At 47.0% G+C, this 16,129-nt stretch overlaps 1 protein-coding gene across 1 annotated transcript in view; it reads right to left on the reverse strand.

Annotated features, from left to right (window-relative positions):
• The window catches only part of LOC119436182 (rhophilin-2-like), a 187,742-nt gene that overhangs the window by 170,778 nt on the left and 835 nt on the right, over window positions 1-16,129 (reverse strand). The window lies entirely within an intron of this gene.

The following is a 16,129-nucleotide window of genomic DNA, read 5'->3' on the forward strand; positions in this document are numbered from 1 at the left end:
TAATTAACTATAAGGCGCCACCGCACGTGCGCGCAGCTGCATGCGCACGAGTCCACAAACTAGTGTTCGATTTGCCAGTGACCACACATTTCAGGGTGCGACTTGGGAAGAGAGAGGTGATCTCTTGCAGAGAAACTAAAGCGCCCAGACTCATCGTTCGACGTGGAGGTACACTGTACGAATATTCGACCATACACTATAGCGACTTTGCCGGCATGTACATAAAACGGTGGAACTCGCTGCTGAGAGCCTAAGTTCTCAGCAAAGAGTCTCGGCTTGAGAAAGTTCGCAGCTAAGAACGTTACGTTCTCAATAGTGAGCGCCTCCCAGACACAAGAGCTCGCGACTGCACTCGCGAAGCGGAACGAGCAGCGGAGACCGTTCTACTCGATGCGAGGAAAAATAAAAATAATAAAGGAGGCGCTACTATACGGGCGGATGCAGAGACCGGTGTTTGTGGAGCCCCTGCAGCATGACCTCAGTTTTGTTAGTCGACGCTTCGAGGCACTCTTGGAAGACAAAAAAATAATAACAAGCCGAGAAACACGACGGGCGTGGAGTGAGCGCACGCACGCGTCTGAGACACAGCAGCTGCCGGCGCGCCAACACGTCGCCTCCGCGCGACCAGCTGCTGCACCGACGGCCACGCATGCAGCGGCAGGAGACTCCCAAGAAGCGCGCCCAACAGGCCGGGGGAAAAAAATGCGCTCGCGCGGAAAATAAAGCGCCCATTAAACATCGCAGTGGGGAGAAGACCGTGCTCTTCAAGCGTTCGCAACAACTGGAAAGGCCCAGTGTCTTGGGGCACCGGGACGAAGGCGCTCGGCTTTCCCTCCAACATCAATGTGCTTACGCGTTTGCCCCGTGACGTCACCCAGCGGTTTGCTGAGATGATTATTCTTTGGATCTGCTGCCGAGGTTAGGCCTTCCCACGTTATCATCGCTGTTGTCCCAGAATGCCACTTTCCCACTGGACACGCTTGCGAAAGAGAGAAAGACAGCCAAGAGGACAGTTGGAGAGGGGCGGACCATGCGGTTAGGGGTCTAATTTTGCGCACATAATGGCGCACGGTTACCTCCTTTGCCGCCTCAATTATTTATGCTGCTGCGCTTTGTATTTTCTTGTGGGCACTCTTCGCATTGTTCTCTCGTGCCCTTCGCCCTTTTGCAGCCGAGAATGCTGCTGGCGCTTTGATTTATTTATTTTTCTCACTCGTTTATCTCGCTTCCACCGGTTTTCAATGTGTGGAAACTAATGCACTTGTTGCTATAACAGGCAATGTAGTACCATAATGTAAAACATCGTGACCTTAACAATGCTTTCATCTGCGAGATTTTGCTAATTATGTTACTTCTGTTAATTATAGACTATCAACGCTAGTGCGAGTGGATACGGGCACGTGTATACCCAACGCCGGGGCAACCGAGGACCTTCGTTGGGCTAAGCGAGGCGTCATTATTTGAATTAAGCGGGATAGCGATTACTGGATTTCGTGCGCTCTTCCGCGGCTCTGGCACGAAATGCCGACATTCGCGTAAAAGCCGGGCGAGCAAACAGGGCCGGCCAAGACGGCGGTCGTACTTCGGGGCGCAACCAGCAAAATGGCGCGGGCACAGCCACGTATACTGAGGACAACAGCGAACGCGCATTGTAGCCTGAACACGAAACGGCGGCCATGAGTGCAGCGACTGCCGCTGACAGCAAATTCCGAACGCTGGGAAAGTGCTGTATACATTGCATCATAGCACTCTGGCGACGGTTAGCAACAGCTGCGGACACACGGCATGCCGTTTACGTATATACAGGCGCTCACGTGACAAGCGCACAAGATCGAAAGCTTTTGAAAAAAAAAAGAGGAAAGTGACGCCGCGCCGCTCCGTCGCGTGCAACGAGTGCATGGATCGAGGCCTGTCAAGCTGTTACCGCGGCGTTCTTTAGTTTCTGTCCCGTAGGTAAGCATAAACTAAAGCAAGGTGAATCAAAATTGTGCGCATGTTTCCTCCTGCGCGGCGGCAACGCAACAGCAGCCGCGAGGTCGCTTGTGCGCATTATAAAATCTCGCTAACAAAAAAAAAATAATAATAATAATAAAATTTAAAAAATGAAACAACATTCGCCGCGCAAGGCTTGCACCGACCTGCACATATGGAGCAGCTCGCATACGAGGACCCACAACGCTTGACATATTCGGAAGAGCACGTATATACCGTGCCCTGTTTGTGGCAGTCGTCCCTGGGTTTCGCGATGTCAGCTGTGAGTGTTTTAAATTATGGGGTTTTGCGTGCCAAAAACCACGATATATGATTATGAGGCACGCCGTATATAGTGTGGGGGGGGGGGGGGGGGGTTCATCCGGGTTAATTTTTAACACCGGGGGATCTTTAACGTTCCCCCAATGCACGGGCGTTGTTGCATTTCGCCCCCATCGAAATGCGACCCGGTCGCGGTGGCGACCGCGGGATTCGATCCAGCGACCTCGTGCTTAAGCAGCGCAACACCATAGCCGCCAAGCCACCACAGTGGGACAGCTGTATATATACGGTACGTGATGGCGATTTGTTCGCGCGGCTCGGCGAGGAATTTTCAGAGGCAGTCAGGACATACGAAGCGATGGAAGGAATGGCTCTCGCCCCACATTGCTATAAGAGACGTAAAATTCCCCGTAATTTTGAAGGCATGGAAAAAAAACATTGAAAAAAAAATCTTTCTAAAAAAAGCGAGCGCTAATAGCACTCGCCACCCATACAAGCGAGGATGCCATAGTGGTCTTCACCGACTCTCAAACAGCGGCACGCAACTACATGAAGGGCAGGATCTCCGTCAAAGCCATAAACATACTAAAACGTGGCGACATTCCTCCCCCCTAAACCTGCATAATGTGGGTTCCGGGACATGAGGGACTCGAGGGGAATGAAGCGGCACACACCGCGGCCCGCGCAAGCGTCAACCCGCACGAGATTCTCGACATGTCCCACCCACCCAAATCAGCGGAGGAAACGTAAACAATACCGCTAACTTATCAAGCACTACTGCAGCACTATCGGCTTGGACGCAGGGTATACCCTCCACCACGTCCAAAACTAACGAGAAACGAAGGCACCGACTACAGGCGACTCCAGAGCAATACCTTCACCCACGGAAGCTTACTGCATCATTTCCACCCGACGCTATACAGCTACACCTGCCCACACTGCAACGTGCCAGACACCCTGGCGCACCTCCTACTGCAATGCAAGCACACCCGAGCAAGCATCACAATGACACAACCAATAGCAGCAGACGCAGACCCAACCCTCCTCGCAGAGACGTGGGAGGCTGCGATCTCCAAGCCGGACCTGGTCGACCAGCGCGAACTCGTCGCCCGGGCCCGGAGGGCGATCCAAGCCAGAGGGTTCCTGGAATAAGGGACCCTCCCACCTCGACTGCCAACCCACTGCTTCAAATAAAGGTTCATTCATTCATTCATTCATTCATTCATTCATCCATTCATTCATTCATTCATTCATTCATTCATTCTAAAAAAAAGATCTTAAATTATCACACCGTAGCAAAATGAAATGCAGTAAGTACCGTATTCACGGTCGATTATACTTTCGGAGATGTCACTTTCAACGCCGATTCACTGGATAAACTATAGCAGACAGGATGCCCTTCACTCGGGCGCCGCGTCCCCGAGAGTGCTCGATGCCGAATACGGAACGAGACTTGATGCAGGGAGATGCTTCTGTCGGCTGCACCGAATAATAATTACCTCAGCTTTTCATTTGCTCGGAGACTCTTAGCGTCTTTCGAAATGATCACCTGCCGACCGCAAAAGCTGTCGCGACCCTTTTCCTTTTATTATTATTATTATTATTATTATTATTATTATTATTATTATTATTATTATTATTATTATTATTATTATTATTATTATTATTATTATATACTTAAAATTTATTTGTGTAGTAAGGGAGTGGAGCCTAGCGCACTAGCTCCACGATTTCGGTACTTAGATTCTCGGAACAGTTTGTGCGGATGTAGGGTGCATTCCTACAAGGTCAATTATTTTGCCGACTCGACATGGTGAGATTCGCGTAACACGTCTTGGCGAATCTAGATGCATTAAATGGTGGCAAAGGGCCAGTCATAAGTGGATTCCGTTCGGCCATCGGCTTGCGGTTGCACATTGTAAGAAGCCAAAAACGTCAAGTCTATTGAATGGAAGGTCCTGTCTGCTACGTCAGCTTAAAAATCTTGATCTACGGGTTCATCTGTTCACGTTGTGCAGCTAGACAACATGATTAGACGGCCAACGAGCAATATATTAAAGGCTATATGCATGGAAAACGCATGGCGTAATGTTGGTTACAATGTGAACGATAATGGAACCGCTGAACAGACTGCAGGAATGAGAGAGAGAGTGAGAGAAACCGAAGAGAAGGGCTGCAGGCGCACGTATCTTGTGAAATTCACAAGGCCAGTATTCGCTACAGCTGCGATGATATTCGTGCCTGCAAATGATGCTGATGGAGCCTGTTTTCGACTTCACCAATGGCGGTGAAGTGAGGCCCTGCGTAGAACCTGATGGAAGGATGCTATATGTGCGGCCTCACTCCAACAAAAATTCACGTTTTCTTTTCTTTTTTCTTCTTTTTTTTCTTCCTATACGTACGACTGCTTTAACTATATAAAGGCAGGCGTTTGTTGGCGGGGCACAGACATACTGAGTGCGTGGCATTCACGAACGAATGAGACACAGACAGGCTAAGATAATTTAAGAACGGAGCGAAGATTGTCGTATAAAGAACCACACAACCATGGGTGAAAAAACATGGAAAATGAAGTAAAATAGGACGACACGCGTTTGCAGTCATGTAACTATTAAAAAAAAATTAAATAACGCAATGCGCACCGCAGTAGAACTGAAGCAAGAGAGAGCGAGAGAGAGAAAGGCACCTGTTGCTCTAAAAAGAAAGAAAAAAGAAAAAAAAAAGTTTTGCTGCCAAGCAATGCAACCACCGGGCCTCATCCTATAGCATACAGCTGTCGGCTCTACAAAGTTCCGTCCAGTTACAAGCCACTCGTACGAGTATTGCCACGAATTATACAGGATGCCCCAGCTATACACGGGGTAATCATTTTAAAGTTTTACGGAATTTTTAAAAGTAACTTGTGGCAGACAGCATCATATTGTAGTCCTTGAGGTGGATTATTCAAAAAGGCGGACATTTTTGCACGAGAAATCGAAAGACATCATCAACTAACTGTCGAAAATTCACTGATTAACCTCCTAATTAATTACTTTATGGCACATATTGCCATTTACGAACTGTAGCCGGTGAGTTTGCAAGGCATAACCACTTGGAACGAATTTTGAGGATGGCATGGGTTTTGGGACATGCGCCATCAAATTCGCCGCAAAAATGCACTGTTATGCCAGTTATTTTTTTAACAAAAGGTTGTTTATGCACTGAAGCACAAAGCTAAATGGAACGCCCATGTAATTTGTCGCATACTTTGGCAATGAATATATCGAAACTGGTGTCATCCTGGAAATTCATTCTAAGTGTCTTGCGAACGCGCCGACTAGTATTCGTAAATTGGAATATGTGCCGTAACGTCATTAATTAGGAAGTGAATTAGTGAAGCTTTTTGCATTAGTTGAATATATGTTTCAATTTCTTGTGCAAGTAATGTCCTCCTCTTTGAATAATCCAGCTCAAGGACAAAAACTCTGCTATTTCCCACAGGCGATTTTTAAAATTCTGTAAAACCTAAAAATGATCACCCGGTATATGATGAAGCAAGCTTTAAAAAAAGCCGGATCATTCCACGCGAATAAGGTGAAGTGCATGTTGTTCGGAGTCCAGTTGTGATACCTGTCCGTCCTTTGCCACGAAATGCATATTGGCGTTAAAGTTCACAGTTTGCATTTTTCAGCAGATTTTCGGGACGGATATCTCAAAAGTGGCGCCAGTGTTAGAATTTATGCTAGGCAGACATGACTTAAGTACTGCTCTGTTTTAATTTCGCATTCTCAAAATGCATTCAAGTGTGAAGTAAAAGGTCAACAGCACAGGCTGGGTAATTAGCCAAATTATCGTTGAATTTCTCCCTTCTGCTAACGTCCGCAAGCCACACAGGCTAGCTTAGAAAACAGCCAAGGTCAAGATGCTACTTTTCTTTTATGTGTTCCGCATAAGAAAGAAGAAAAAGGAAGACCTGCTAGATCTGTCTCACATAATGGCCGACGCCTCTGTATGTCTCTGCTTCCTAGTTTCTTTTATTTTTATTTTCTTTTTTTTCCCTTTCCTTCTCCTATAAATGCGAGTTATAACCTCCATTTTAACAGGCGCATACATGAGAAGGCCCTAACAAGACGATAACAGCAAACAACCCCACTAGAGTAAGTACGTACATAGATACTATAAGTTTTGAAATGATACCTCTCAGGTAACCATTTTTCGTAAATACCCATCAGCCAGGTATTCCTAATCGCATCGGAGATGATGGAAATCGTCGGGAAGAGAAGGGGCATCGCCGCAGGCAAAGCCATCTAGATTTCAGCAGCTGACAGGAGCGAAGGTCGCGTAGGCTTCTGACAGCTAAAACAAAATACAGCGAGTGCTGAAGACGCACGCCGGTGGCACAGGAGCGAGACGGATGTGAACGCGGCACAGCTGTGCAGAGCACTTTACCACTGACGTGCATCGTAAACTTGCGGAGAGTGGTTCACCTAACGCACATGGAATACCCAATACAATAAACAAAACCAGCTTTAACCAGAAGCATCGGGCGTATGCAACCAGCTGCTCACGGCGACAACTGACACAGATTTTGCTCATACAGCCATGGCTGCCTATAGGCCCAGCCTCCTGATTTTCCAGTAAATAGCGCCTTCATTTCTGGTGTGTCCTACGCTATTAAAATGTGCATTCTAAAGGTGCGCGATACCATTTCTCGACGCTGAAGTTTTGTTTTTTTGACACTGAATGTCAGATAAACGATGATGTGATCATATCGGGGATCTCAGACTCCTACACAGCGGATATCCCGCCATCTCCACGCCAGCACACCCCTAGCTGGAGCAAAAAGGTCTATACCTGCGCCGACAAAATGCCTGAGTCAGACTAGTTGGTTCACAGCTGCGATTGCAAAAGGCAAAGAGAAATACAGCCACACAGAAGCACGAGCCACACACGCCGACTGCCGACTCAGTATCCGCAAGCGCTCGTGTCTGCAGGATTGCGTTTGCGTTATTTATTGTGCTGCTTGGCTAACCAGAGCCATGCGCGCAAGTGACAGACTAAAAATGAAAACAAAAAGACGACACGGGCATTGTGTAATTTTCATCGAGAGTGAGGCCTGATGGCCAATATACAATAGCGAACATAAAGATATGATATTGTGCATTTGCGTCTTGTGAGCTAAACTGCTCAGGATGTGGGTGCTGCTTTATGTCAGACTGCTAGACTATAGGGCAATTGTCTCTTGAACACGCACTGCCATGGTACTTTATTGACACGGCATAGCCCATATCCACCGCGTGCTTAATTTGCGTATTCCAAGAATGTATGACAAGGAAATTGTAACGTCAACCAGTAGTGAAAATACGTGAGCGCTGGTGAGAGAAATTTTAATGATAGGTGGGGAGGCTTGCCGAACAAGAGGTTTGACATGCTACTACAGGTTTATTATATAACAATAAATAAAAGGACGAGAGAGAGAGAGAAAACGAAAAGAAACCCGCACGCATCCACTCGCACAAAAGCGCGGAAAGGGTCAGCATGCAGTGAGCAGCATTAACGAAAGAAGTGGAAAGTGGATTTTTATGGCACCGTCAATAACCAAAATGTTATCCATCTTTGTCTTCTTTGGCAGCACCACAGAGATGGATAACATTTTGGTGCAGGGAATATATATATATATATATATATATATATATATATATATATATATATTCCCTGCACCAAATTTTAAAAAAAATTGCCTGCAGCAGATAGCACAATTCTACCCCTTCATTTAAATTACTCGATGAGGCGGCCATTACTTCTACGAGAAATCAAAATGCTTAATTTAATAATTAACATAACTTCGTTAATTAGATTTTAAATTAATTACATTACGGCACATATTTCAATCTACGAATTATAGCTGGTAAGTTCGCAAGGCGTATCCACTTGAAACGAATTCTCAGGATTGCACCAGTTTAGAGATTTCAATTTTCAAAGTGTCCGACGAAATGAATTGGCGTTACTTTTTTTAAAAGAAAACGCTGTTTTAAGCATCGAAGCCCAAATGGAACTGGAACACTAATGCATTTCGTCAGGTTTGTGAATTCGGCCAGCCGAATTTCGTTTGTAAGTGTTCCTTGTTATTGGCCTTCGTTAATAATATGCCCAGCATCAAGGTGGGCTAGAATTTGCTCATATACGAACAATTCTATCGCACGAACGTTTTGCGAATTCAGCCCCTGATCTTTTGAATTTCTTACTTCACTGATTTGGTAGAAAATTGGGTTCATTGGTGGAAGAAACAAAGGACAAGCGAATTCCGCACCGCAACCTGAGCGCCAGCACGCCTGTGTGATTGTCGCGGATTCCGAAGTATTCGCTCACGGTCGGGCCGTTTTGGCACATGGTTCTTGAAACTGGTTAGAATCAATCTCCGTTTATTTGAGAATGCGATACAGTCCTTCTTTACTGGTAAACAATTAGCCAGACCTGAGTGGATGCATTCAAAGACCAGTGACGTGATGGCGAGCTGGTGCTCGTCGCCACCCATCTTTCGTTTCTCTCTTACCAGGCCTGCTGTTACAGTAACCGCTATTGCAGAAGTTACTTATAATACTTAAATATTGTCCCTCTTTAGTGTCCCTTTAACTGTATTCCGAAATGTGTTATCTTCGGCTTCCTGCTGCTTATGTTTGTCGTTTTTGTGAATTTGCTGCATCCTTGGTTTCTAAACATCCAGCTATCACCTCATGTCTGCCGTGAGCCGCCCACAAGCGATCTGCGCTTGGGCGGGCACGAAACACGAACTGTGCAGTGCTGCTAACGGGGCTAACACGTTCGGGCGCTACGCATCTTTCGACGTCATGGGCATGCAGACAGCAGCGGTCGTTTTGCTAAGGGAGAAATGGTGGAAAGATGTCGATCGCTGGTAGTGAAAAGGAACTTTCAGCCTTCCGAGCGTATGCGCGCATGAGAGGGATGCAACGGCGACAAGGACGAAGTCAACGAGCACCTCTTCGTTAGCAATAAAATTTGTCTTCTACGTTCGGCAACGTCCACGAGGAAAGTCGACTGCAGCTTTTCGAGTTTCGGTGTACACCACTGCAGCGTACGCAAATGTAGAGCTTAAACGTGAGAGCAATGAAAACGCTCACAATCTCTCTGCGCGCTAAACACCCAGTTACGTACTGCGTGCCTTAAAAGCACACCAATCATTTCGGAAGGCCGTGGCACAGCGCGAGCTAACGGGAAAAGTATAGCAACCCGGTGGAAAAAGGGAGAGAGAGAGAGAAGGGAGCCAATAACTGTAATCAACGCGAAATTAGCGCAACCATATTTCTTAGGAGCCCCAAACTGAATGCGACCGAACGGTTTGAAGATAATGCTGAAACACGAGGGCGCAGTATACATATCTCAAGCTGGAGTGTATACTACAGGTGTGGCCAGGCAACGGAGCGGCATGATAGCTTCGCAGCGCGACAAAACGCAAATTCACGGTCCCACCGTCTTTCTTTTATTTTTGCACAGTGTTTTTTTTTTTTTTTTTATAAGTTTGCGAATATTTCCTTCTCTTTTTTTTTTTTTTTTTTTTTTTCAGCTTCTCCACATTTTAAACCAACACATAGACACACATTGCTGTGACTTCCCACGCCTCCAAGCTTGATAATTCCTGGTGCTCAGCGACCTACTGCTAGGCAAACGAACGAAGGAATGCCGCACAAGAACTGCAGCTGTATACGAAATGTGGCCGGGGTAGTTTAGAGAGGTTTCCCGTATTGGAGAGCTCGATTTCATTTACATCTCAGAACGCGTAAAAGCGTTCGCCAACAAAAGCGGATCCGAAAGAGTTCACGAGCAGTTTCTTTTCTAATATGCAGCCCACAAAAGCATGCATTTCACAGGGGACAACGCATTTCCCTTGAACTCCCACCACGAACAGAGGTGGATGTGCCTACGTACAGCTGCTGAGCAACAGGTTGCGGCCCCGGGGGTTCGACTCCCGGTCAGCAACGGCATGCGCATTTCAACCGGGGACAGATATGCAAAAGTGCACACGCAATGAGACTTCAGTCACGGTTTAAGGAGCACCACGTGGTCAAAATTAGTCGAGATACTTTTGTGCTGAGTCTCGAATAAGGTTAGGTTTGATACAGTTAGGCTTATTAGGATAGCTATGGGGCGGTATTCTGTAAGAGTCCAATTAGTGCACTGTCCATTTCGGCTGTCGCTGATTGGCTGCTGCTTCACGTGCAGGAAGGTGCCAGCCAGTCTCCTTCGTGCACGTGAAGCAGCAGCGAATCAGCGACAGCCGAAATGGACCGTCCACTAATTGGACTCTTACAGAATACAGCCCTGGACTATTAGGGGAAGGCATGCACTGTACTTGAAAAAGTCCAGCGCATTCCGTAATATTCACGTAACCTGTTAAGGTACATGCAGCTGGAAACAGTATACGAACATAACGTTTCAACGTGTCACACAAACCACCACTGATGTTTGTGGGGTTTTTTTTTTTTCCTGCAGGCTAGAATTTAAGTTACCATCGAATGGCAAATAAATACTGCCCCTCAAATTCTAGCCCCCGCCCCCTTCTTTTTTGCCGATTGATACATAAAATACTGTACTCTTCTTCCCAAATGTAAAATACCTTTTGTTCATGGTCGCGTGACTTTTCACTTTTTTGGAACTTTGGCCATTGGCCGGCCACCATCACAATTCGTCAGCGTCTACTCTTAAGAATTGCTTTGACCTACAAAATGTCTTGCGAACACGGCACAAAGCTTCTCTTACGTAAAAGTGTTTCCCGAATGGCCAATTAGTTCAGGTGTACACCACTCATGATAGCGATCGGCATGATGACGGCACAATCACTGCGGAGATGGCCGATCGCAGACATTTACATAAGAGAAGTCTTGCGCATACGGGTACTGGAGCCTGGTTTTTTTTTATCAACGCCGCAAGGCACTTGGCTGACGGCATTTTTTGCTGCACTGTGAAAGCTACAAGTGACGTCATTTAACGGGGAACGAAGACCAGCTACATGTTTCAGAGAAATAAAAATGATTGCACCACTAAACCATCCGTGATCCTTCAGAGGTGTCGCACCCACCGGAGGATTAGTGGAGAAGAATGGGCGAGCTAGCTAGGTTCCTCGTTCGTGTCGGCCACCATCGCTTTATGTTCGGTATCACGATTAACCGACGCCTGTCCTTACGAGCCACTGATGCACACGAACTGCTTTGTGGACATATGTGTGAACATATAGATTGATATAGGCAAAGAAAAGACACGGGCTTAGAGTCAACAAGCGGTGCTAGCTGATGTGGAGAGAACGCAAAACGCGTCTCTCTGATTTATGGCACGTATATCGACATCTGTGTATTTGTCCGAACACTAGCGTTCGTAGTGCCGAATGCTGTCACGTCCCGTAGACCCCGGTTCCTGACTGCGTGTACCGGTGCCTCCGTGTCCCCAGCTAAAAGTAGCCAATGTTTTAAAAACGACGGAGTGTGCTAGGAGGCCCAAACCAACTCAGTGGTGTTGAGGATCGCGTGTCCTGGTCTGCGGTATTTTTTTTTTCGTTCTGCAAAGTCAATTGATTAGTATAAACTAATTGCCTAACTTTTTAAATATTGGCTTCACCAAGAAAGTGCCAATACGAAAGTTGTAGACCACATTTAAAAATGGCTGACTGAAGTGTTTTCAATTAAGTACTATTGATGGAGCTTCTTGTAATTGCCTTTAAGGAAAGCCCACGAAATACAAAAACAAGCGCGTCTATAGCACCATTATTTCAGCCCTCCCAGACGACCGACCAAGAAACGAAATCCGCGTATCTGTACAGCGGTTCCGGGTCGGGCTTGGCGTATTCGGTGACAACGCCTTAGAAAACTAGTGCTAAACTCTCAGACACGGCCCAGATACGGGCAAGGCCACTTCCTTTTTAAATAATTGAAATCTAGTTGCCGGAACTTTGCAAAAACGTTCAGTATGTTGACTATCTTTGAATAACGAGTTGGTTCACATTCGTAACAAGGAGATCCAAAGTAAACCAGACGCGCACCCCTCTCAGGTTCTTATCTTGTTTGGGCGGAATAACTTTATTACCCAGGTCCAGTATGCGTACGCGGAGCACTTGTGAAGGCGAGTGTAGTTCCACCAATAAGGACCCTATCGGACATACGATGAAAACAATTAAGTCCGATATGATTACTGCATAGTCCAGAAAAGGATGACTAATGAGAGAGGATAAAAAGAAGATAATCCCAGCCGGATGCCAGATCAATGGAACTGCGAGAAAAACTGCCCCGAGACTAGAACACTTTCTTGTAAGCGGTAACACCAGTTCAGTGTAGGTATCGCCATCACGGATGAAAGTGCCCCGCCCCACTTTCCGTAACATGCAGCTGCTCTTTCTCATTTTCAGCTGAACCCCGTGGCGCAAATGCCACTACTTTACAGGTCCAGGTCTGCTTTCAACAACTTAACCTGCTCACTGCAACCCTTTCACCAGTTCACACTCACCCATACACCTACCCGTCCGAGCCCGCGTACGCACCACACACACACACGCGCGCGCAGGGTAACTATTTATGGTCCCATAGTCCTTACGCCATAATTCGGTTCACTCTGAAAAGTAGTGACACTTTAACCCATCAGCTGGCTGCTGCAAGCACTCCACGTGTGTTCTGCAAGACGGTCAGACGCATGAGCATGCAGCAACCCCGCTGGACAACAAAACCTTCCGGACACTTTTTAGGTGAAACTATCGAAATAATAGACAGAGCTCGTGTGGTATCTGCTGTACGTGGAACGAATTCAGGCACCGCGACACTGTTCCGGTGAGCAGGCCCGCCGTACTGCTCCGGCCGTCTCGCACTGCGAACGTTTTCTGTGAAGATGTGCAATCATAGTAGAGGTCGCTAGCAATGTTTCAGCTACATCTCACGCTAAACATAGCCACAATTACCTCTGTTTGTGATGGAAACGCAAGCAACGGTTTTGCGGCACCAAGGAATCTATAGTACATCAGCCCATCTCGATTTGCAAGCATGTATGTTACCAGCGATGCTTTAATCATCGCTTTTACAGGAGCAGATCGGTTTCCTCCTTTGGTATAGGTTTGCCGTAAGGGCGCGAAGTATAAATGTCAGACCAAAGTGCAAGCGGCACTGCACGTCTCCGTTCTACAGGCTGTTTTCGAAGATGTCCGCCATGCAGCCAACGGACGTGGAAGACAGCCCTGACGGCAAATGACGTGCTGTACTGGCGCGGCGCCAAGACACTGACGGCGTAGACCGGAAGACATAGCGATGCACACTGGGAGGTGATCGCTTAAGGAGAATGGATCCGCTATAACGACCGACCTAGTCACGTTCGCGAGAAGAACCTCGCAGAGCTCATCAGCGTGCCAGCCAAGTAACACCCGGGAACAGCAACTCTACATTCACAGCCAAGCCATTTTATAAGCTGAGTGGACTGCAGGAATTTAAGTGCAGACAGACTGCCATTGTGTCGTAATTCGGCTTTAGATCGGCACAAGGAGGAAGTCGCACGCAGTTTTGTTTCCGTATCCTCAGAGTTCTCAAAATGGGGCTGCGGAAATCATGTTCCTCAATTACCTGTGGTTGCTGCCGGAGCTGTTGACCCTGATTGAGAGGACGTGAGCTGCCCGCAGGTAGCTCCGCAGGAAATATGAGAAAAGTAGCTGAGTGAAAAGTTCGTGACAGAGAAAATAAGGACGCACAGGAGGATGATGAAACATGGCAAATGGTTCCGACTGTACTCTATTAACTCGTGCTCTCGTTTTTAACACCCAATCGTAAACGTGTCTCCTATTGTGGTGAACGTGCGCAGTAGAAAAAAAATAAAAATAAAGAAATGATAAAGCCAAGTTCAAGCAGTTAATTCAATCGAAGGCAATTTTTTCAACGGGCACTGACATTAAACCACATCTGCGTACGTACATCGTAGATTGTTAATATAGCAACTTTCTAATAATGTAACTGTATTAAACAATCCGCGACAGAAATATAGAAACGATTTCGTCGGAGAGCGCGAAAGCTGCATCAGATTCGGGGAAATGTGCGCAACTTCCATCAACTGCACTATAAACAGCGAACAGCTGGCACTCCTTTCACCTCGTCGCTGGTTTACGACCGCCTTGAGCAGTGCGGCCAGGCGCGTGGACGCTTGAGGCACCGACGGAAATCGCTCCGAGTGCAGTTAAGACTGTACTCGGAGCTGTAAAAACGCTAGTGGTCACAGCAGACGCGTAATTTGCAGCGTCATAATAGCTGCTGATGCCTAGTTCTACACTTCTTGCTGAGTGAGCTCTTATATATGCCAGCCATCCTACAAATGTACGTCGGTTCTTGGCGGGGTGTTTTGATAAAGTGTTTTGATTTGGAGGAAAGTTGCGAACACATCACAACAGAAAGACGTTTGCGCCACCTCTACGATGGAGCATCTCACAATTATTCTCCCAAAACGCGACAAGCAAAAGCGCATACATAATATATAACATGGAGCTCAGTCTTCGCGGATAATCGCACTATCTCACACACTGCTACAAAGAGCTGCAGATAAGTGCAATTCAGAAACGCTTTATTTCTGTTACGGCTGGACAGCTGATTTCTGGTTTAACAAAACGCGCACCGGCTCGCCGTTTCGTCACAAGAGCGAAGAAGGCGAGGCGAACTGCGCAAACCAAGCAAACGCACGCGCCGAGGAGGAGCAAGCAGTCCGCAAGAGGAGCTAAAAAGAAGGCCAGGATGACGACCCGACGAAAGTCGCCGTTGCCCATCGGTGCACTTCAGAAGCTTCAGTCACACCACCGGAGCACGTCCACATTTTGGGGCTCGAAGAGCCGGGAACATATACTATGGCCTTTACGCGACATTTTCACGTCCAGGTTTAGCGAGCGCAAAAAACGCAACAGTCCTCACGTGAACACGTTTAAACTACTGGCCGTTCACGTTCACTTCTGGCTAGCAAAGGGAAAATAAATTTCATGCGTAGATGGCTACGTGCATCTGTTCTGGATCAATGGGCTGGCCCATGAAATAGTCGCAAATACAGACATCAAATAGCGCACAAAGTCCTCCCAGCCCAATGAATACACATCGCGGTGCAGAAAGCCGCCAAGGCATAACGAATTCGTATTTGCGCAAATCGCATTGGCAAGCGAGGTTAGCGCAATCAGCACGACTGTGTAAATAGCGATGGTTCGGGGCACACTGGAAAACAACACAACACACCGCTTGAGGAAGCGCTGCAGCACGGCTGCCGGAAAACACTCCGCGACCCGACCATCCGTGCAAGGTTTCGCGAAGCCAGCGGCAAAATGGACGGCAGGTTTGCGGCTCCCACAGTAGTGATGAGATACGTTGACGCTGCTGCGCGTAACTAACGATAACACCGTCACAATGACTGCTGGTGAACACGACACTTTAAGTACGCCAGTCAGATCGCGTCACTTGTTCACGAGCGACATTAGGACAAACTGGTAACTCGATACAACTCATGTCAGCCATACCAGGTGTCGCCGACGGCGCCAACGTTGCTTTTACGTATGTACGATAGAACAGCGCCAGACAGAAATGACACACAAGCGTAATTAGTGTATTTCTTCCATTGTGAATATGCATTACACATTGCAGCTAACTGCACAAGCTACGAATGTGGCACAGCATTAAAGCAAAGACGCGTCAAAAAACATATATATGGAAAGCTCGTAAGCGCGGCTTGAGTTCAGAAAATAACCAATACTGTTCTGTAATAAACGATAAGTACGCAGAAATTTCGTACCGTAAGCTCATACACAGGGTTTCAACACGTGACGTTTCCAATGCACAAACGTCGAGCTTGACATGCGTGCACACATGTTTAGACTCCAATGGTTTAATAAGCG

The sequence above is a fragment of the Dermacentor silvarum genome, chromosome 1, assembly GCF_013339745.2.
Source record: "Dermacentor silvarum isolate Dsil-2018 chromosome 1, BIME_Dsil_1.4, whole genome shotgun sequence".
In the NCBI taxonomy this organism is placed as follows: domain Eukaryota; kingdom Metazoa; phylum Arthropoda; class Arachnida; order Ixodida; family Ixodidae; genus Dermacentor; species Dermacentor silvarum.